Source organism: Musca domestica, unplaced genomic scaffold (assembly GCF_030504385.1).
Source record: "Musca domestica strain aabys unplaced genomic scaffold, Musca_domestica.polishedcontigs.V.1.1 13, whole genome shotgun sequence".
NCBI lineage: Eukaryota > Metazoa > Arthropoda > Insecta > Diptera > Muscidae > Musca > Musca domestica.
In genome coordinates this window covers 8,587,115-8,609,197 of record NW_026712172.1, presented here as the reverse complement: position 1 = coordinate 8,609,197, position 22,083 = coordinate 8,587,115, and positions in this window count along the sequence as shown.

Below are 22,083 nucleotides of genomic sequence, written 5' to 3'. Positions count from 1 at the left end.
CCAGCTTCTTCTGTTAAACCCAAAAAGAATTGTACCAAATTTAGTACGATTTAGTACAGTTCCTACACTTTGTACACAGTTTCAAAACCACCTCCGTACATCAAACCCATTTCCAAATTCCATTACCCATATTAAATTTCAAGATTTGTTCACTATCCGTTCACCTAATTCCAAATGGTGCCAAATTTATTGCATTTTAGTACTTCTATCAAGTTTTTAGAATTCCAGAAAAAGCCCTTTAGTTTGTCTATACTACACAACATCAGAGACTCTCATCCAAATTTCCAGCTCTATTACTTCACCAAATACCAAAGTTAATACCATTTAGTACTTTTTAGTACATATTTCCAAAGACCCCTTTAAAAAATTTCAGTAATCCTAAGGAAAATTTTCAGATTTCAAGCAGTATACGCAATACAAAATTTTGTACCATTTAGTACCTTTCGTACTCTTGCTGAAGGCATTTCTAAACCCAACTCTTTCTCTTTGCCCTTCACAAAAACAAATTATACCAAATGTATTACCATTTAGAACAGTTCACATTTCCAAAAACACCTACTTATTAATTCAACACTACTTCGCAAACTTAATTTTTATAGCAAATGTCAAGATTTTAGCTGCATCAAAAAAAAAAAAAAAAATCAAAATGTACGAAATGTAGTCCTTTTTAGTACTTTAAGTACACTTCTAGTCGAAATTTCCAAAAACCATCCAGCCTTGTCTCGCCACTACCCACCAACATTGAACCACATGCAACATTTCAAGATTCTAGCTATAGCCGTTTCGCCTACGTTTTGCTATCAGTCAGTCAGCTACTTATTTTTTACTCTTTTATTTTTAAATTAAGTACCTTTTTCGCATATAATGAATCAGAACCTTGCCGATATCCTTTCTTCCCCCTTTAAATTGAAGCCTTTAAAAATATCTACATTATATTCTTTACATCTGCCAGCTATTGACCACTTTAAAGTTTTCAATTGCGGTTTAATCGGTATCGACGAAAACCGCAAAAAGGCTCTTAGCACACCAAGCTCCGGACTGTCTTAATTACAAATAAGAATATGAAGTGTGAAGCAAATAATACTTGGCTGTGGTGTTTATATGTACATATACAGTATGGAACAGAATATTAGCACAACTAAATTTTCTGTTTGATTTTCTTGTCATGCCGAAAGAATGAAGGAAAACAAGTAAAAAAGTATCGGTCGGGTTTGCCGACAGATGTACACCCTCAGCCAATGTTCTATTATTTAAAAATATTTTGACTTCTGTTATGATTATTCGAATGTTTAACCCTTTATGCAGAAGGTTCCGAAGGAATGGGTCAATATTGGTAATTTCGTATCGGACTTAAATAAATATGATATAAATATTGCGACGTGCTAGGTTTGGACTGTGTTATGTTAATGGACATTTTGGGATGTACCAAGTCTTGAATAGAATCGGATGTCAATTTTTGCTTTATGAGCTTCATGGATATTCAAAATTTTGAGCCTTTGTAGGGAAGGTAACAGAAGGAGTGGACCGATATATCCCACCTTCACAAGGGATCTTTTGTTAGTGGAAATAATGGGATGTGTTAAATATAAAGATAACCTGACGCTTATTTCGGATTTTATAAACGTTTTGGTTATTTTTTTGGAGGAATGCTCCGATCTCTATTAATTTTTTCCAGATCCTGTGTTGATAGGAATATAATAATTTAAATATTGGGGTGTGTGAAATTTGAAAACAATTGGACTCTTACATCACATTTTATGAGAGTTGTAATTATTTAAAGTTTTGACCCTTTGTGGGGGAGGTACCTAATGTAGTGGACCGATACTGTCCATTTTCCCACCAGATCTAGCGCTGATGTAAATACTAGGATTTGCAAAGTTGGACCAAAATCGGATTATCCTTTCTCTTTCTTTGCAAAAAATATATTTTTTGAAAATTTCGACCTTTTGTGGGGGAGGTACCAGAAGGAGTGGGCCGATATTGTCCATCTCCGAACTCGATCTAAGTTTGACAAAAATATTACGATGTATCAAGTTTGGACCAAATCGTATACTCCCTTCGAGAGTTATCGTGCACCAGCCAGACAGACAGACGGACATCGCTAGATCGACTCCAAATGTTCTGAAACGGATTTGGTCCAAAGAGACCTAAGGTCTAAAACCGTTATTTCGACTAGGCATGTTTTGACCGATCAAATGGTTTATACTCTCTGTATCCATATGGCTGAGGGTATAATAAATAGAGGTCGTCTTAAAAAAGTCGAAGTACAATGTGAAAAGTTTATTAAGAATGCCAACGAATCCTACCGTAATGTGTGAAAATCGTTTTAAGACATACCTCCAAAAAACTCAATCGAATTCGAGCGGGCACGCTTTTGGGAACAGAAAAAATTGAGCAAAAGCAATTATTTGATGTTCCTCGAATAGAAGTTAGAATATTCCCCTTGTTTCTTTGTGGAAACAAAATTCGATCAAAATGAAGCTTATTCTACTCTTGCCAATAAGTTTAATGGCTTTTGTCATAGCGTTGTTGCATTCCTATGCATGCGTATTTCATCTGTACGCGAACACACCCCTCTTATACAATATTCAGGAAGATTCCGAAATATATCGATTTTATCTCCATTCAATAGTTTGATAGTTGTTAAAAATAGGACTCCTAAATGTATTTCAAAATGTATAGTAAAAGCTCCATAGAATAAAATAAATTTTAAGAATCCTTAATGAACTACCTTTAGGTTCCTAAAATAGTATTTTTACAAAAATAACTGAGATTCTGAAAATTACACAGTATTGTTACAAATTACAACAATTATTTTTTCTACTTATTTGTCAACTTTTAGTAACCAAAGGATTGTCAACAAGTGTTTAGTAGACCAGAGCTCAGATTTGCCCATACAACAAAGGTAAGACATATCGAGAGATTTCTGCCATCACTCTAAAACGAGTAAAGCATACTCGCTCTTATTCGAACGACATTGAAAAAAAGAGTGTGCTCGATTTGTTTTTTTTTTACGTCCAGGAGTGCTTCCGCTCGAATTCGGGTTGGGAATCCCATTTTTATGGTAGTGAAAGTTTGGGACAACTCTTGTTTAGACTCGAAACTGTTAAATCGATATACAGGGTGAGATGAAAAAAACTGCAACCAAATTCAGACTGCTGTAATTTTTAAGCCACTCATCCGACAGTTGTTAAAATTATTCCAGTGACAGCTCATTATATTGTTTACAAGCGTACAAAAGCATTTTGGTGATAACTTTTCAGAAAACAAGTTATTCGTGATGTAATTCAAGCGTGATAGTGTGATTTCTTTATACTTGGCTGGAAAACCACAAGTGGCTATCGTTAAAGCACTCCAGCATTTAAATGTGAATAAATCTTTTGTGTCTCGTACCATCACTCGTTACCATGAGAAATACTGGTAGCGTAGCCCGAGGTTAAGAAAGTGGACGGAAGAAAATAGCAACATCAGCACAAATGGTTCGAAAAGTAAAGAAGCGACTTGATCGAAACCCGCGTTGAAGTGGCCGAAAAATGACTCGTGAGCTGAACATATCGCAATAATCCATTCGGCAAATATTGAAAAATGAGCTCGGGATAAAGCCATTGAAATTCCAAAAAGTGCAAGAACTTTCACCGCAACAGAAAAAATAGACTCAAAAGAGCTAATGAGTTGCTTCGCTTCGCCGAAAGTGGTGAACTGCCGTATTTGGTTGTCGCCGATGTCCAGCAGTTTGTAAACAAACAAAATGATCGTCTTTACTTGCCAAAAAGAGGTCAGCTGCAAATGTGCAACTTCGGTTGCTCTCCGCTCGTATTAATTGACCGTGGCATCAGAATAAATGCCGAATATTATCGCGAAAATATTCTGGAGGGTGTGTTAAAGCCTTGGGCACGCAAACATTTTAGCCGCAGACCTCGGACATTCCAACAGGACTCAGCACCTTCGCACGCGCGCACCCAAGTATGGTTACAAAATGAGGTTCATCGCTTTATTTTCAGCGCATAATGGCCACCAATGATGAAAATTAGAGTGGGAGCAGATTCGCTCATAATAGAGCAAGAGTTTGCTATAAGCGTGAAAATGAGTGGAAAACAATTTTTTGTTTTCCTATTTGTGCGTGTGTGTAATAGAAGATGATGTTGCTGTGTACCGTAGAGAAGGAAGAGAATAAGTTATGAAGAGATGGTTCGAAGATGACAGGTGTGATCTTGTAAAGAAAAAATACGCATACATTGAAATACAAACGGTATGACAAAAACTAAAAGAGTGCTCGGCTAGTGCAGAATCTGCTCGATTTTGAACGAACGCTGTACGCTCCCACAAGGGAAATAAGCTCACTCCATAGACCAGCTATGATCAGCCTCGGACGAAAAAGTATAAACAAACCAACACGAACTCGCAATGAGAATAAGAATCAGTCGTCGATGAGACACCGACGAATGAAGACGTGTGTGGCTGCACGCATTGCTACCGTTGATGCACTTAGCGAAACAATAGTTTCATTTGCATTATTTTATTTCAGCTTAACTACATGCCAGAATGCTACAATCATATTTTATGGTTAAAAATGCTTTTGATTGAGACGTATTGAGACGTCATATTAAAATTTTTTAAATGTAAATATTAAATCTCCATTTTTTATTTAACTACTTTTGTATCGATTATTTTTAAATTAATCAGTGAATTGTTTTTTTTTTACATTTAATTTAATTTTTTATTTATATTTTTAGTTGAATTCAAATTAATTTTATATATTTGTATTTATACAAAACAAAACATTTCCCCCTATAATATGCTAGTACACTGTAATAATAATAATATCATTATGCATTAGTTTGCGCCAACAACTCATGAAATTTCTTTGAGTGGACGGTCACTCTCTCGCCCCAAACACACTCATTTTTTGTTTTGAGCATCCCTGCCATAGACAAATGAAGGTATAGACTAAAAAGTTTTAAAATTTTCCCTTCCGGCAGATGTCACTATTGTTGATCTTGGGCCAGTCAAGTCACTCAGGGCTAGTGAAGTCACTCGACTTCGAAAACCATTTATTCACTTTTCTGCTATTCAAATTCTATATTTTTATATTTCACGACATATTTGGATAATGTAAAAGTAAATAAAGTTACTATTTCGTTTTTAATTGACAAATAATAAAGAATCATAAAAATATTCAATATTTTGTAGTTTGAGAGAATTGAGTGAGTCTACTGAACCTCTCTCACAGCATGAACGACATCTATTGAAGCACTTTTTTCGAAGATAACAGATGAGACAACTTTTTAGTCTATACCTAATTTGTCTATGCTCACTCCCATTCGAATTCGAGTGAGAGAATTTGGAGTGAGTTGACCTTATTGCATTTCGTGCAGCCTGGTACTGTATACTATGTTTGTCTGTTATGGGATTCTAAAAATTTGTACCAGATAATAGCTGACACTCTAAATTTTCCCATTTTCCAGTGCTACAATATGTGATACTATTTTTCTCAAGTCAATGTAATTGATAATAAACAAAATTTGCGAACCCTAGTTTTCTATATTTTATTCCCTGAATTTTATACTCAAAATTTTTTCTAATTATGTAATTTTTTTAGACTTCAACCCTTGTATTTTAGGATTATTTTGGTGGGCATGTTCAATTCCCAAACGAGTCACCAAAGGTGACTTTTGGTTCTTTTCCAAAAAATGGATAAAAACTTCCATTAACAAGAGTCGTAAAGAATCGTCAACGTATTCCAAAGAGTTATGGCAAATAATTCTCTATAGGCCTCAGATTACATGAAAATTTATAAAACACATTTTGGGGTTAAAGCATAAAAAAATAAATGTATAGACTAAAAAGTTTTCTCATCTGTTATCTTCGAAAAAAAGTGCTTCAATAGATGTCGTTCATGTTCACGTGAAAGAGCAAAAGTCTATTCATCCAATTCTCTCAAAATACAAAATATTGAATATTTTTATGATTTATTACTATTTATCAATTAAAAACTAACCAGTCACTTTGTTTACATTAACATTACCCAACTATGTCGTGAAATATAAAAATATAGAACTCAAATAGCAGAAAAATGAATAAATTGTTTTCGAAGTCGAGTGACTTCACTAGCCCTGAGTGACTTTACTGGCCCAGGATCAACCATAGTGACATCTGCCGGAAGGGGTAGATTTTAAAACTTTTTGGTCTATACCTTAATTTGTCTAATATGTCTAATTCTCCAACAAAACGCCATTTTAGAAGACTGACGCCAAAAACCAAAATATTCTTTAAAAAAATTTCACTAAAAGTAATTTTTTCATTATATATCAGAAAATATTGGTTTCGATTTTCACAAAAAAAATGAAAATCCCACTATATTGACACTTTCGATTTGAAGAATTGTGTAAATTTTCTGTGGTATTTTGTATATTTATTTTGTTAAAATATGTTGATATTTCACCCAGAGTCACAAGTCACTGTACTGTTGAAGGGCATATGTGCGTGAAGATAAAAACGTTTTTAATTGACGAAGACTTTCCGTTGTATAACAGTGTATAACAGTTCAAAAACGTTTTTGTATATGAGCGGAAAATAAAAACGATTTTCTAGGTTATAATAAAAACGTTTTTCAACGCGTTAGACTTTTAATCTTAGTCATTTGTTTGATTTACGAAATTATTATCTCCTAGTAAATGAAATACTAATACAATACAATATGTATTGATCTAAGCATTTCATTGTAGAAATTTTGAGAAAAAAATTTATCATCGAAAAATACGATTTTAAAGGACAAAATATGTTTTGGCCTATATCTCAGGATCAAAAAAGGATACGCGTATATGGAAGGTATCGTTAGAAAGGTGATTCCTTCTACTTTCCGAATATGTGCTGATCTAAGCATTTCATTGTAGAAATTTTGAGAAAAAAATTTATCATCGAAAAATACGATTTTAAAGGACAAAATATGTTTTGGCCTATATCTCAGGATCAAAAAAGGATACGCGTATATGGAAGGTATCGTTAGAAAGGTGATTCCTTCTACTTTCCGAATATGTATTGATCTAAGCATTTCATTGTAGAAATTTTGAGAAAAAAATTTATCATCGAAAAATACGATTTTAAAGGACAAAATATGTTTTGGCCTATATCTCAGGATCAAAAAAGGATACGCGTATATGGAAGGTATCGTTAGAAAGGTGATTCCTTCTACTTTCCGAATATGTATTGATCTAAGCATTTCATTGTAGAAATTTTGAGAAAAAAAATTTATCATCGAAAAATACGATTTTAAAGGACGAAATATGTTTTGGCCTATATCTCAGGATCAAAAAAGGATACGCGTATATGGAAGGTATCGTTAAAAAAATAAATTTTTTTCTCAAAATTTCTACAATGAACTGCTTAGATCAATACATATTCGGAAAGTAGAAGGAATCACCTTTCTAACGATACCTTCCATATACGCGTATCCTTTTTTGATCCTGAGATATAGGCCAAAACATATTTTGTCCTTTAAAATCGTATTTTTCGATGATAAATTTTTTTCTCAAAATTTCTACAATGAAATGCTTAGATCAGCACATATTCGGAAAGTAGAAGGAATCACCTTTCTAACGATACCTTCCATATACGCGTATCCTTTTTTGATCCTGAGATATAGGCCAAAACATATTTTGTCCTTTAAAATCGTATTTTTCGATGATAAATTTTTTTCTCAAAATTTCTACAATGAAATGCATAGATCAGCACATATTCGCAAAGTAGAAGGAATCACCTTTCTAACGATACCTTCCATATACGCGTATCCTTTTTTGATCCTGAGATATAGGCCAAAACATATTTTGTCCTTTAAAATCGTATTTTTCGATGATAAATTTTTTTCTCAAAATTTCTACAATGAAATGCTTAGATCAGCACATATTCGGAAAGTAGAAGGAATCACCTTTCTAACGATACCTTCCATATACGCGTATCCTTTTTTGATCCTGAGATATAGGCCAAAACATATTTTGTCCTTTAAAATCGTATTTTTCGATGATAAATTTTTTTCTCAAAATTTCTACAATGAAATGCTTAGATCAATACATATTCGGAAAGTAGAAGGAATCACCTTTCTAACGATACCTTCCATATACGCGTATCCTTTTTTGATTCTGAGATATAGGCCAAAACATATTTTGTCCTTTAAAATCGTATTTTTCGATGATAAATTTTTTTCTCAAAATTTCTACAATGAAATGCTTAGATCAATACATATTCGGAAAGTAGAAGGAATCACCTTTCTAACGATACCTTCCATATACGCGTATCCTTTTTTGATCCTGAGATATAGGCCAAAACATATTTTGTCCTTTAAAATCGTATTTTTCGATGATAAATTTTTTTATCAAAATTTCTACAATGAAATGCTTAGATCAATACATATTCGGAAAGTAGAAGGAATCACCTTTCAAACGATACCTTCCATATACGCGTATCCTTTTTTGATCCTGAGATATAGGCCAAAACATATTTTGTCCTTTAAAATCGTATTTTTCGATGATAAATTTTTTTCTCAAAATTTCTACAATGAAATGCTTAGATCAGCACATATTCGGAAAGTAGAAGGAATCACCTTTCTAACGATACCTTCCATATACACGTATCCTTTTTTGATCCTGAGATATAGGCCAAAACATATTTTGTCCTTTAAAATCGTATTTTTCGATGATAAATTTTTTTCTCAAAATTTCTACAATGAAATGCTTAGATCAGCACATATTCGGAAAGTAGAAGGAATCACCTTTCTAACGATACCTTCCATATACGCGTATCCTTTTTTGATCCTGAGATATAGGCCAAAACATATTTTGTCCTTTAAAATCGTATTTTTCGATGATAAATTTTTTTCTCAAAATTTCTACAATGAAATGCTTAGATCAATACATATTGTATTGTATTAGTATTTCATTTACTAGGAGATAATAATTTCGTAAATCAAACAAATGACTAAGATTAAAAGTCTAACGCGTTGAAAAACGTTTTTATTATAACCTAGAAAATCGTTTTTATTTTCCGCTCATATACAAAAACGTTTTTGAACTGTTATACACTGTTATACAACGGAAAGTCTTCGTCAATTAAAAACGTTTTTATCTTCACGCACATTGAAGGGCATGGGAATCCTGTCACTCTTTGCAAAGTGTCTTGCCATGGAAATCGGTTAATCACCTCTGTGTTTTGCTAACACTGGCCTCTGTGGCAAGTTCACTATTATTTCCTCAATTGTCGATTGACAATAATAACAAGAACTCATGTTGTTGTAGTTGTTTTTCCCACCTCCCCACAAGAAGAAAAATCAGTAATTTTTATTGGCATGTTTGTTGTCTGTCCCCCTGTCTGTTTGTCTGTCTGTCTGCTGTCATCGTCGTGTGTAGGGTATTGCCAACAAACCACAAAGCCTTACATGTTCGAGGTGTAATTGATAACGTTTATGTTTAACGACATGATATGATTCTTGTAGTTGTAACTATTTACCACCACCTCCTCCCCCCATCGGCCATGCCTCCCTCTCTCTCTCGTACTCCGGAAGGTGGCTAACTTGCTCAATAACAATTGCTGTTGTTGTTGTTGTTACCATGGCTATTGTTGCTATTTCATTTAAAACAAAACATATTTTCCTTCACATCATGTTTTTTTTCTGGTTTTTGCAAAATAAAAACTGTACATTTCGCTATGCTACGCTCGCCCATCCTTTGCCTACAAAAAAAAGTGTTTTTTCGCCATTTCTTGTTCTTCTTCTATTTTTCTGGTATGTCTTGTTTTAGAGCGATGGTTAGAGAAGGGGGGATATTCTTTTGGTTTTCTATCTTTTACAATTTACTGCTATTATTATTATTACCATTTGAGATGTAGCTTGTGGTTATTGTCGTTGTCGTCGTTGCCGCTGCCGTGGTGGACATTGTAATTGATATGCGTGTAGTTTGCTAATAATTGCAACTTGTTCTAACACGCAAAAAATGCTTCAAGAAAAACTATGTGCGCTTGTTGTCGTCGTTGGTGATGTCCACCACGATAGCCACATTTTTCTAATTATTTTTATACACATGTCCAGCTAGAGCTAGCTGGCCGCAAGTTTTAGAGAGACAGAGAGAGAGAGAGGGAAAAAAGAAAACAAGTGAAAATAAACCACAAATGGGAAAAAAACAAAGTTTTTTTTGCCAAACCACCGAGCGAGCAGCCACCACAACAGGTTGAATAAACCTGCTGAGCTAGCTGTATGCGAGGTTGAAATCGAAAGTTTAAGTAGAGAATAGAGACCTCAAGATAGGAAATTTTCTATTTCCTTATGTGTATAGATACAGTGTAAGGGAAAAAAACTGGAACAATGTCAAACGCCATAATTTTTACATTTTTTTTTTTAAATTTTATTGAATGAAAGCAAAAAATGTCGGAAATAGCATCAAGTTTTAAAATAAGCTTAGATTTGTCTGAATTGGTCACCTTTGAGACGAATTATGGCCATCAAACGGCCAATGAAACCGTCACACTCTGCCCGAATGGTGCTCTGCGGTATTTTGGCCCATTCCCGGCGAAGCGCTTGCTTGTGGTGATCGACACTTTGGTATTTTTTAGTGCCAACCTTGCTTTCCAAAATACTCCAGACACAACAGTCCAAGGGATTGGTATCCGGAGATTTTGGTGACCATTGTGCGCAGGAAATGAAGCGAGGAAACTCATTTTGTAACCATTTTTGGGTGGCGCGTGCTAAGTGCGATGGTGCTGAGTCCTGTTGGAATGTCCAAGGTCTGCGGCCAAAATGTTTGCGTGCCCAAGGCTTTAATACACCCTCTAGAATATTTTCGCGATAATATTCGCCCTGTAGAATTTTTTTGCGATAATATTCGCCATTTATTCTGATGCCACGGTCGATTAATACGAGAGGAGGACGACCATCGGCTGTTTTATCGGCCCACACCATAACCATGGCCGGCGCCTGAGTTCTGGTGACCAACCGAAGGTGCACATTTTCAGCTGACCTCTTTGGCAAGTAAACACGATCATTTTGTTTGTTTACAAACTGCTGGACAACGAATGTTTTCTCATCGTAGAAAACCAAATTCGGCATTTCACCATTTTCGGTCAAGCGAAACTCTTTTGAGTCTATTTTCTTTCCCTTGCGGTGTAAGTACTTGCACTTTTTGGAATTTTAATGGCTTTATCCCGAGCTCATTTTTCAATACTTGCCGAATGGAATATTGCGATATGTTCAGCTCACGAGCCATTTTTCGGCCACTGCGACGCGGGTTTCGATCAAGACACTTCTTTACTTTTCGAACCATTTCAGCTGATGTTGCAGTTTTCTTCCATCCACTTCCAGTACGGTAACGAGCGATGGTACGAGACACAGAATATTTATTCACATTAAAATGCTGGAGTGCTCTAATGATAGCCACTTGTGGTTTTCCAGCCAAATATAAAGAAATCACACTATCACGCTTGTATTGCATAACGAATAACTTTTTTTCCGGAAAATTCTCACCAAAATGCTTCTGTACGCTTGTAAACAATATAATGAGCTGTCACTGGAATAATTTTAACAGCTGCCAGACGAGTGGCTTTGAAATGGCAGCAGTCTGAAGTTGGTTGCAGTTTTTTCATCTCACCCTTTATATGGATACAAAAGGGAGTACTAAGCTATGGGTCGGGTTCACCAAATAAAATTTCATGTCAAATTATTCTACATCTTTCTACGAATCTTACGTGCCATTGGACCAAATCCATTTCACGACATTTGGTGTCGATTTAGCGATGTCCGTCAGTCTGTCTGGCTGGTGCGCACGATAACCGATTTGGTCCAAACATGGTACAACGTAATACTATTGTTAAACTTAGATCGAGTTCGGAAATGGGCAATATCGATCCACTCCTTCTGGTACAACCCACAAAAAGGGTCGAAATTTTTGAAAAAAAATGTACTGCACCGAAAGAGGAAGGATAATCCGACTTTGCTCCAACTTTGCAAATCCTAATATTTGCATCAGTGCTAGGTCAGGTGCGAAAATGGGCAATATAGGTCCACTCCATTAAGTACAACATTTTGAATAATTATAACACACATCACAATATATGTCTTAACCCAAATTCTGGTGTGAATATGGAATATGTCGGTCCATTTCTTCTGGTATCTCTCCCACAAAGGGTTAACATTTTGAATAGCCATATGAAGCTCATAAAACGCGAAATAATTAGCCGACACATTTGAAACTCAGCACATCTGAATATTTAAATCAACACAAGATATGTTGTGAAGATGGTAGATATCGGCCTGCTTCTTCTAGTGCCTCCCCCACAACGGGTCAACGTTTTGAATAACCAAAATGATCATAAAATGCGAATGCAAAGGGAATTGAATGCTTCCCCTCACACATCCCTATATTTCAACGAAGGCAATATATGATGTGAAAATGGAATATATAGAACCACTTCTTCTGGTACCTCCCGCACAATGGGTCGTAACCGAAACTCTCATAAAATGCAATATTAGCATCCGATTCATTCTAAACTTTACACATTCCAATATTTTCACTGACACAAGATCTTGTGTGAAGATAGAACATATCGGTTCACTCCCTCTGGTACCTTCCCCACCAAGGGTCAAAATTTTGAATAGTTATATTTCTCATCCAACTATTTCCCTCGCGCAAAGATCTTATGTGAATATGGAAATTATCTCTCACTTTTTCTGGTTCCTCCCTTACAAGGGGCCAACATTTTGAACAATTATAATCCTTATAACTTGCGAACGAAGTCATCGATTTTTATCGAACTCGTGTATCTATATATTCCTGTTCAACATTTGTCTAATACAGGGTTGCCCATATTCGACGGACCCATCTGGCAACGCCATAACTTTTGACAGAGATGTCACATCGCTTAATGACATACCGACTTTTGAAGCGCCAGTCCAAGCAGATTTTTACCATGAACCAATACACGCCACGCGAGCGCTCTGAAATAGTTGAAATTTACATTCAACAGAAGAAGTCAATTGTGAAAAAAAAAAAAAATGTGAGAAGTGCGCCTTCTAAGAATACCATTAAGCGTTTATACGAAAAATTTTCGATTGGTAAGGCTCTTTCTAATCCGAAGAGGCCATATAAAAGTCGACCAAGGCGATCGGCCGAGAATATCGCTGCCGTACGTGCCAGTGTTGAGAGGTCCCCAAGAACATCCCAAAAACGCCATTTTCAGCAGTTGGGCATGGCTCGGTCCACTTTACAACGGATTATTCGCATTGATTTGCATTTGTTCCCGTACAAAATTCAATTGACGCAAAGAATGTTGCCTGCGGACAAGCCTCGTCGATTGGAATGGGCCCAAAGAGTCATGGGTCCGTCGAATATGGGCAACCCTGTATTTCGGCCCACTAATTCTGGTTAAACTTTTAACTAAAAACTATTCCTATAGAAGAGTACGGTTTTCTTTAAATTTTGGACCTCCCCATATTTTTTTATAAGTATTAGATGAATTGGAATACTTCGGTCTTCTATATCTTGAACCTGTTCCATATATTACCGCATATCTTATATAAGTACAGGAAGTAGTCGATGTGGGCCAAATCTGGCAGCTTGTAATATGTTTTTCAGATATAGGTCATCTTCGAAATGGCTACCATTCGCCAACTCAATAAATATGAAATTAGACACAGCCTAAATATATTAACTTCTTAAAATTTTATTATACCCTCCACCATAGTATGGGGGGTATATTAAGTTTGTCATTCCATTTGTAACACCTCGAAATATACATTTTAGACCCCACAAAGTTTAGCGATGTTCGTCGATTTAGCGATGTTCGACTATGGAAATCACTCTGGCTTCCGAACGAAATGAAGTAGGTTGATAAAATTTTACTCAAATGTATATTATGTGGTCAGGACTTTTGGTATTGATGGGCCATGTAGGTCCACGTTTTGGTATAGCCCTCCTAAAATATAATGGTACCTCCCTATTTTCCGTATTTTGGTGATTTAAGCGACATTATTCACCGGAATTGTTTAAAATTTGGTATTCGAAGTTCGCAATTGACACTACAGCCTATGACAGAAAATTGTCTGTGGAGGTATTTCTTAAAAATTACCTATTGTCTTGACTACACAAATATTACTCTAATGATATTTTTTCAAGAGTCCAACATTTTTTTTGTTTATTTCCTCTATACCTATTGTGATTTCAAAGTAGATCATTTCGTTTTAAGCTGTCTAAATGTAATTTGTTTTGCATTGCTGTCACTGGCCACATTGCACCTCGTATCTCATATTGCAGGTGTCGTCGTTCTGGAACACTGCTAACAGCAGTTGATGTTCAAGAATCACCCATTAAAAACGATAGTGACCACCGCTAAGCGCAGCTATGAATAACTGTAATAAACAATTTTCCAACTATGAAATGGAAAAACAACACAACGAACGCAACGCAACTCGCTCGAATGAAAATCCAACCACATGATCAACAGCATAGCTAACTGTAAATATAGGAAAATCAGCAAAAAAACAATTAAAAAGTCATCATATCGAAATGGTCAAAGCCTGTGTTACCTTACAGGTTTTTGGCATCTTTATTTTTCGAAGAAAATCTGTCATGGTAAGGGACTTTAACTATGGATAACCCTAGATGGTGTTAAAATTGACACTAGCTAAAATTGGACATTCAATTTTAACATAGGGATCCAATCCGGTCACTTTGATTCAGATATATTATATTTTGATTCAGATATATGATCATAAAACGCTCATTTACTCAAAAAGTAGTATGCGTAGGTTGAGTTTTTGAAGGACCTAAATACACAAAACCATGCTTGATCTTGCACAGATGTCTGGTGAACTCTTGGAAAATTATTTTTTGTCTACCTAGTGTGTTGAAATAAATGATCGGGAATCAACGCCCAGACTTCACGGCTGAAGTTAGAATCTTGAAAATTTGTACTGGGATCAGTCTTGCGTATAGGGTGTGATAATGCCGGAAACTCGTAGTAAAAGGTAATGAAAAATACCAAAATCTACTAAAAATTGAATACGTTATATTGGAAAAATGGAATAAGCTAGAACAGAAATTTTGAATGAGTCACTAACACACTGGAATGCAGGATAGACCAAAGAGTTTTTGAAAATTTAAGGTTACGAAAAGTTCTAAAAAGGGGTAATATCTTTAAATTTGGTATACAGGTCAAACGCCATAAATTTTACATTTTTTTAAATTTTATTGAATTAAAGCAAAATATGTCGAAAATAGCATCAAATTTTAGAATAAATTTAGATTTGTTCGGATTGGTCACCTTTGGCACGAATTATGGCCTTCAAATGGAAAGAAACCACACCACCACAAAATGAAGTCACACGCTGCCCGAATGTTGCTCTGCGGCATTCAAGGCGAAGCGCTTACTTACCAACCTTGCTTTCCAAAATACTCCAGACACAATAGTCCAACCGATTGGTATCCGGAGATTTTGGTGGCTATTGTGGGCTGGAATTGAAGCGCACAACCATTCTTGCGTGGCGCGTGCTGAGTGCTATGGTGCTGAGTCCTGTTGGAATGTCCAAGGAACTCAAGCAGTTCTGGTGGCCAACCGAAGGTGCACATTTTCAGCTGACCTCTTTGGCAAGTAAACACTGTCATTTTGTTTGTTTACAAACTGCTGGACAATGAATGTTTTCTCATCGGAGAAAACCAAATTCGGCAGTTCACCACTTTCGGCCAAGCGGAAGCAACTCTTAAGCTCTTTTGAGTCTATTTTCTTGCTGTTGCGGTGTAAGTTCTTGCACTTTCTGGAATTTCAATGGCATTGCCCCGAGCTTATTTTTCAATATATGCCGGATGGAATCTTGCGATATGTTCAGCTCACGAGCCATTTTTCGTCAACTGCGTCGCGGGTTTCGATCAAGTCGCTACTTTACTTTTAGAACCATTTCTGCTGATGTTGCTGTTTTCTTCCGTCCACTTCCTTGACGTCGGACCACAGCAGATTTACTCACATTTAAATGCTGGAGTGCTCTAAGGACAGCCACTTATGGTTTTCCAGTCAAATATAAAGAAATCAGACCATCACGCTTAAATTCTATCACGAATACTTTTTTTTTCTGGAAAATTTGAAAACAATATAATGAGCTGTCACTGGAATAATTTTAACAGCTGCCGGATTAGCAGTCTGATGTTGGTTGCAGTTTTTTCGTCTCTCCCTAGAGTTGGAATAGATTGGTTTAGGGTGAACGGTTGAAGCTGGAATTTTGAAATTTTGTAAGAGTTAGTTTTGGAAATGTGTACTACAAGTGCACGAAAAGTTCTAAATTGTACTATGTTTTTGCTACAATTTGATATTGGGTAAACAGATAGTACTAGGAATCTGAAATGTGGCATTACGGTCGATATTAATGTGTAGCCTCGACATATGGAGTTGATTTTGGAAGTGTGTACTATAATTTTACGAAAAGTACGTTGTACCATTATTTTGTATAGGGTGAAGGGATAGAGATACAATTCTGGAATTTCATATAAAGATAAATTTTGGGTGGTGGAGGAGGTGGGTGTGGGTGTGGAAAAGCGTACTTTTGTAATATGAATAGTACTAAATGGTACAAATTTTAAATTGGGTGAAGTAATAGTGCTAGAATTCTCAAATTTGATATAGATGTCACTGCTGATATCTGTGGTTAAGATATGGAGATACTTTTGGAAATGGGTACTATAATTGTTGGAAAAGTGCTAAGTGGTACTTAATGAGTTTTGAGTGAAGGGATAGAGCTGATCCTGAAATTTGATATGGATATCACTATCGGTGTGTGAGGTTGCCACGAGGAGCCCGTTTTAAATATACATGCCATAATTGTACTATTTGAGAGGAATTGAGATATGGAGATGGTTTTGGAAATGTGTACCATGACTGTACGAAAATAGTACTAAATGTGGTAGTATTTCGTGAAAGAATAGAGCTGAAATCCTAAAATTAGATATATGTTGGTGTCTGTACTTCAGTGTCTGTACTTCGTACTTCAGTTGTACGAAAAGAACAAAATGCTACTAAATTTGGTATTGGGTGAAGGGATAGAGCTGAAATCCTGCAATTTGATATGTATGTCAATGTTGTCGTCCGTAGTTGACAGAAGTAGGTGGTATTGGAAATACGTACTATGAACGTACGAAAAGAGCAAAATGTCACAAAATGGGCCGGATGGATGGAATTCTGAAATGTGGTATCAAGGTCACTATTGGTTTTTAGGGTGTGGAGAAGGAGATGGTTTTGGAAATGTGTAGTATAACTGCACGGTAATCAATTTGGGATTAGGTCTTAGGGTAGAGCTGGAATTCTGAAATTTGATCTCTGTTGGTTTCTGGTGGTGGTTTTACAAATGCGTATCATAATTGTTCGAAAAGTACTAAATGGTACTAATTTAGGATCAGTGTTGCGTATGCGTACTAAATTTTACTTACTTTGTTGCTTTGTGAAGCGCTAGAGCTGAAATTCTGAAATGTGATGTTGAGGTCACTGTTGGTTTCCAAGTTTTTCTATATGGAGATGTTGAAATATTTTTGGACAGAAAAAATGACTGTGAATCCATTTTGTAATGATTTCACTAATATCCGCCTCGGTAAATTTCAAAATGGAAGATTTTGAAGACTTTTTAGAGTGAAAGATAAGCATTGGTCTATCATTCTTTCGGAATGAGACAAAAATTGAGTAATATATCTAAAACTTTAAATGTCTGAAAAGTTTTAATTAAAAATTTAGTTAAACTGAACATATTGTGCATTTTGAGTAACGAAAAAAGGCCTAACACGAACTGTTGACACGAATCTTATACTTCAAGGACTTTTCGCTAACGATGTAGTGTTGTTATATTACTTTTTGGTGTAATATTTTGTATACCCTCCACCATAGTATTAAGTTTGTCATTCCGTTTGTAACACCTCGAAATATAGATTTTAGAGCCCACAAAGTATACATATTCTTGATCAGCATGAAATTCCATGTCGATTTAGCGATGTCCATCCATCTGTGGATGCTCTAGCTTTTGAACGAAATGAAGTAGGTTAATAAAATTGTACTCAAATGTTGACTATGTCTGCAGGGCTTTTGGTATTGGAAATGGGCCATGTAGGTCCACGTTTTGGTATAGCCCCCAAATAATGCTTCCTCCCTATTTTCGGTATTTTGGTGATTTAAGCGACATTATTCGCCGGAAATGTTTGAAATTTGGTATTTGAAGTTCGTAATGAATACTACAGCTTAAGACAGAAAATTGTCTGTGCATTTCCACGTTTTGGTATAGCCACGGTACATTCGTTATTTTCATGATTTCAGCTACATTATTCACTGATTTTTTTTCAAGTTTCGCATTTGAATATTGTAATGGCTTGTGACAAAAGTTGATTTTTTTTTTTTTTGAAATTGCCAAATTCGTTCCATATGGTGGAGGGTATTCAAAGTTCGGTCCGGCCGAACTTACAGCTTTTTTACTTGTTATACCCTCTACCATACTATGGAGGGTATATTAACTTTGTCATTCCGTTTGTAACTCCTCGAAATACTCATGTCAGACCCAACAAAGTATATATATTTTTGATCAGCGTAAAATTCTACGTCGATTTAGCCATGTCCGTCTGTCTGCCCCCATATATAAGTACCTCCCGATATTCGGTATTTTGATGATTTTAGCGACATAATTCACCGGAATTGTTTCAAATTTGGTATTTGAGATTCGTAATGGATACTACAGCCTATGATAAAAAATTGTCTATGCAGGTCCACGTCTTCGTATAGCCCCCATATAATGGTACCTCCCAAAATTCGGTATTTTGATGATTTTAGCGTCATTATTTAACGGAATTGTTTCAAATTACGTATTTAGAGTTCGTAATGGAAACTACAGTCTGTGACAGAAAATTGTCTATGCAGGTACAGGTCTTCGTATAGGCCCCATATATCAGTACCTCCCTATATTCGGTAGGTACAATACCCACCGAAATTTTTTGAGATGTCGTATTTGACGTTCGTAATGGATGCTATAGCCTGTGACAGAAAATTGTCTATGCTGATCCTGGTCTTCGCGCAGCTCCGATATAACAAAATATCGTATATAGGGAGGTAATATACGATATTTTGATGATTTTAGTTACATTATTCACCTTTTATTTCAAGTTTCGAATTTCAATTTGGTAATGGCTTATGACAAACAAGGCCTATGTAGGTCCATGTAGTATAGACCCCAATATAACGGCTATATTCGGTATTTTTAAAATTTTAACAGCATTTTTAAGGACTTTATTTTTTGAAAATTTCCAAATTTGTTCCATATGGTGGAGGATATTCAAAGTTCGGCCCGGCCGAACTTACAGCTTTTTTACTTGTTTTTTAATTCGTAAAGTCAAATTTTAGTCGGTAGATTAAAATGCGTTTTTCTCGAAACTGAACTTTTTCGAGATATGCTACTTTGGAGTAATTGAGCGAAATGTGTTTGCGTTACTTCTATTTATGTGTTTTGAGGCAAGACACACTTGTTTATATATGTTTTTGTAATTTTTGTAATTTCAACAATTTTTTTTTGTAATCATAAAAAATAATTTCGTATTCTAAATATTTTTCGTTTTTTTTTTGTTTACTTACTTACAAACAACAAAATTGTTTGTTTGTAAACAAAAATTTCGAGGGTTTTTGTTTTGTTTTATTTTTTTTAAATTACAACATTTTATGATACCGCTGAGGGAGAAGTTTTCTATAGTGGCTGTTGCTATGATTGTAATGATGATAATAATGTTGATTTTATTCAAATATTTAGAATATATTATCTGTTAAAAATGTTGCAACAATTTCAAAAAAAAACACTGCGGTGACAATCTAACTTTACTTGCCTTAGGGCAAAAACAAACCCTGAAGTACTTAGGACAACAAAAACAACAACAAATCATGAAAAACATAAGAAAAATAGCAACACCTTAAAAGAAAATTTCCTTTTTAAGCCACATGCACATTACTTAGCAGACGATAGTTTCTTTGTGTGGTGTTGTCTTTTTTTCCAGCAAATCCAAAATCCAGCAAATATTATTATTGCGGTTCTGAAGTCGTTGCCAACAAACGTCTACAACAACAACAACAGCAGCAGCAGCAAACATTAGACCCGGCCAACATACCACCTAACTCTACAGCCATCCATTTCACTCCGGTAATCATACATCCATCCAACAACAGCAACATTATTTAGTTTGTGGCCAACGTGGTTGTTGTTGTTCTTGTAAAGAGTGACCAATTCCGTATGCAATGAAAGTTGTTGCTGGTGTTTTGTTTTTGCTGCTCCACTGCCAATTAAAATTCAAAAGTTGTCCCATTCCAAGTGTAGAAAACGACAAATTATATAGATATTATTATAATGCGGCTCGGCTTACTGTTTCTTTTGCTTCTGTGGTTGTCGTTTTTGTTTATTTATTTTTTTTTTTTTTGAGTTTGAGATTTCTTTCTAATTCCTAGTTTCTTGAATGTTTTGGTTTTGTATTTTTTTTTTTTTTTTGGCATTTTAATAATTTCTAATTAGTTGTAAAAGTCAAGTGCATGTTTGGAGTAGAATGTGTGTGTGTATGTGTACATCATGTGTGGGAAGTGGGTGGGCTAAATGCCATGGAAAAGAATGTTTATTCTTTTTATACTAACTTATTCAAGTAATCGTGGCGTTTAAGTCATATTTATTTGGTGTCTAATATACATCTATGGAGACTATACGAATTCCTAAATAAAGATATATTAGATAACGGATAGAAACAAGTTAAAAAGTATCAGCCGACAGAGTTATAGTCTCAACCCATGTTCGATGATTTGAATATATTTTGACTTCTGTTATGATTATTAAAATGTTTGACCCTCTATAAAGTAGGTTCCGAAGGAATAGGCCAATGTGTTTCATTTCGTATCGAACCTAAATAAATATGATATAAATATTGTGACCTGCCTAGTTTGGGCTATATTGGGGACCTCTTTCACTTTATGTGAGATATTTAATCGTTTTTAGAAAATGTTAAGATGTGCATGAGGTACCAGATATAGTCGAGCATGTTCATACTTCAACTAATACAGATAAAAATATTGGTATGGGCAAAATTTCAAAGAAATCATATCAAATTTTATGCCAAATCATAAATCCATGTTCGTCTCAGGTTTCAGGTTGAGAGAAATACTTAGATATAGCAAGTCGTAAAAAATCGCTGACTTGTTTCGCACGTTGTGACAGATAAAGGTATTGAAAATTGTGAGCCTTTGGGTGTAAGGTACCAGAAGGGGTTCGAATATACAAGGTGAAATAAAAAAAAACTTCAACCAAGTCAAACGCCATGATTTTTTTATTTATTTTTTTAAATTTTATTGAATGAAAGCAAAAAATGTCGGAAATAGCATCAAATTTTAGAATAAGTTTAGATTTGTTCGAATTGGTCACCTGTGGCACGAATTATGGACTTCAAGCGGCCAATGAAACCGTCACACGCTGCGTTGGAAATGAAGCGAGGAACCTCATTTTGTAACCATTCTTGGGTGGCGCGTGCTGAGTGTGATGGTTCTGAGTCCTGCTGGAATGTCCAAGGTCTGCGACCAAAATGTTTGCGTCCCAAGGCTTTAATACACTCTCCAGAATATTTTCGTCATACTATTCAGCTGATACCACGGTCGATTAATACGAGCGGAGAGCGACCATCGCCATGATTTTTTTATTTATTTTTTTAAATTTTATTGAATGAAAGCAAAAAATGTCGGAAATAGCATCAAATTTTAGAATAAGTTTAGATTTGTTCGAATTGGTCACCTGTGGCACGAATTATGGACTTCAAGCGGCCAATGAAACCGTCACACGCTGCGTTGGAAATGAAGCGAGGAACCTCATTTTGTAACCATTCTTGGGTGGCGCGTGCTGAGTGTGATGGTTCTGAGTCCTGCTGGAATGTCCAAGGTCTGCGACCAAAATGTTTGCGTCCCAAGGCTTTAATACACTCTCCAGAATATTTTCGTCATACTATTCAGCTGATACCACGGTCGATTAATACGAGCGGAGAGCGACCATCGGCTGTTATGCCGGCCCACACCATAACC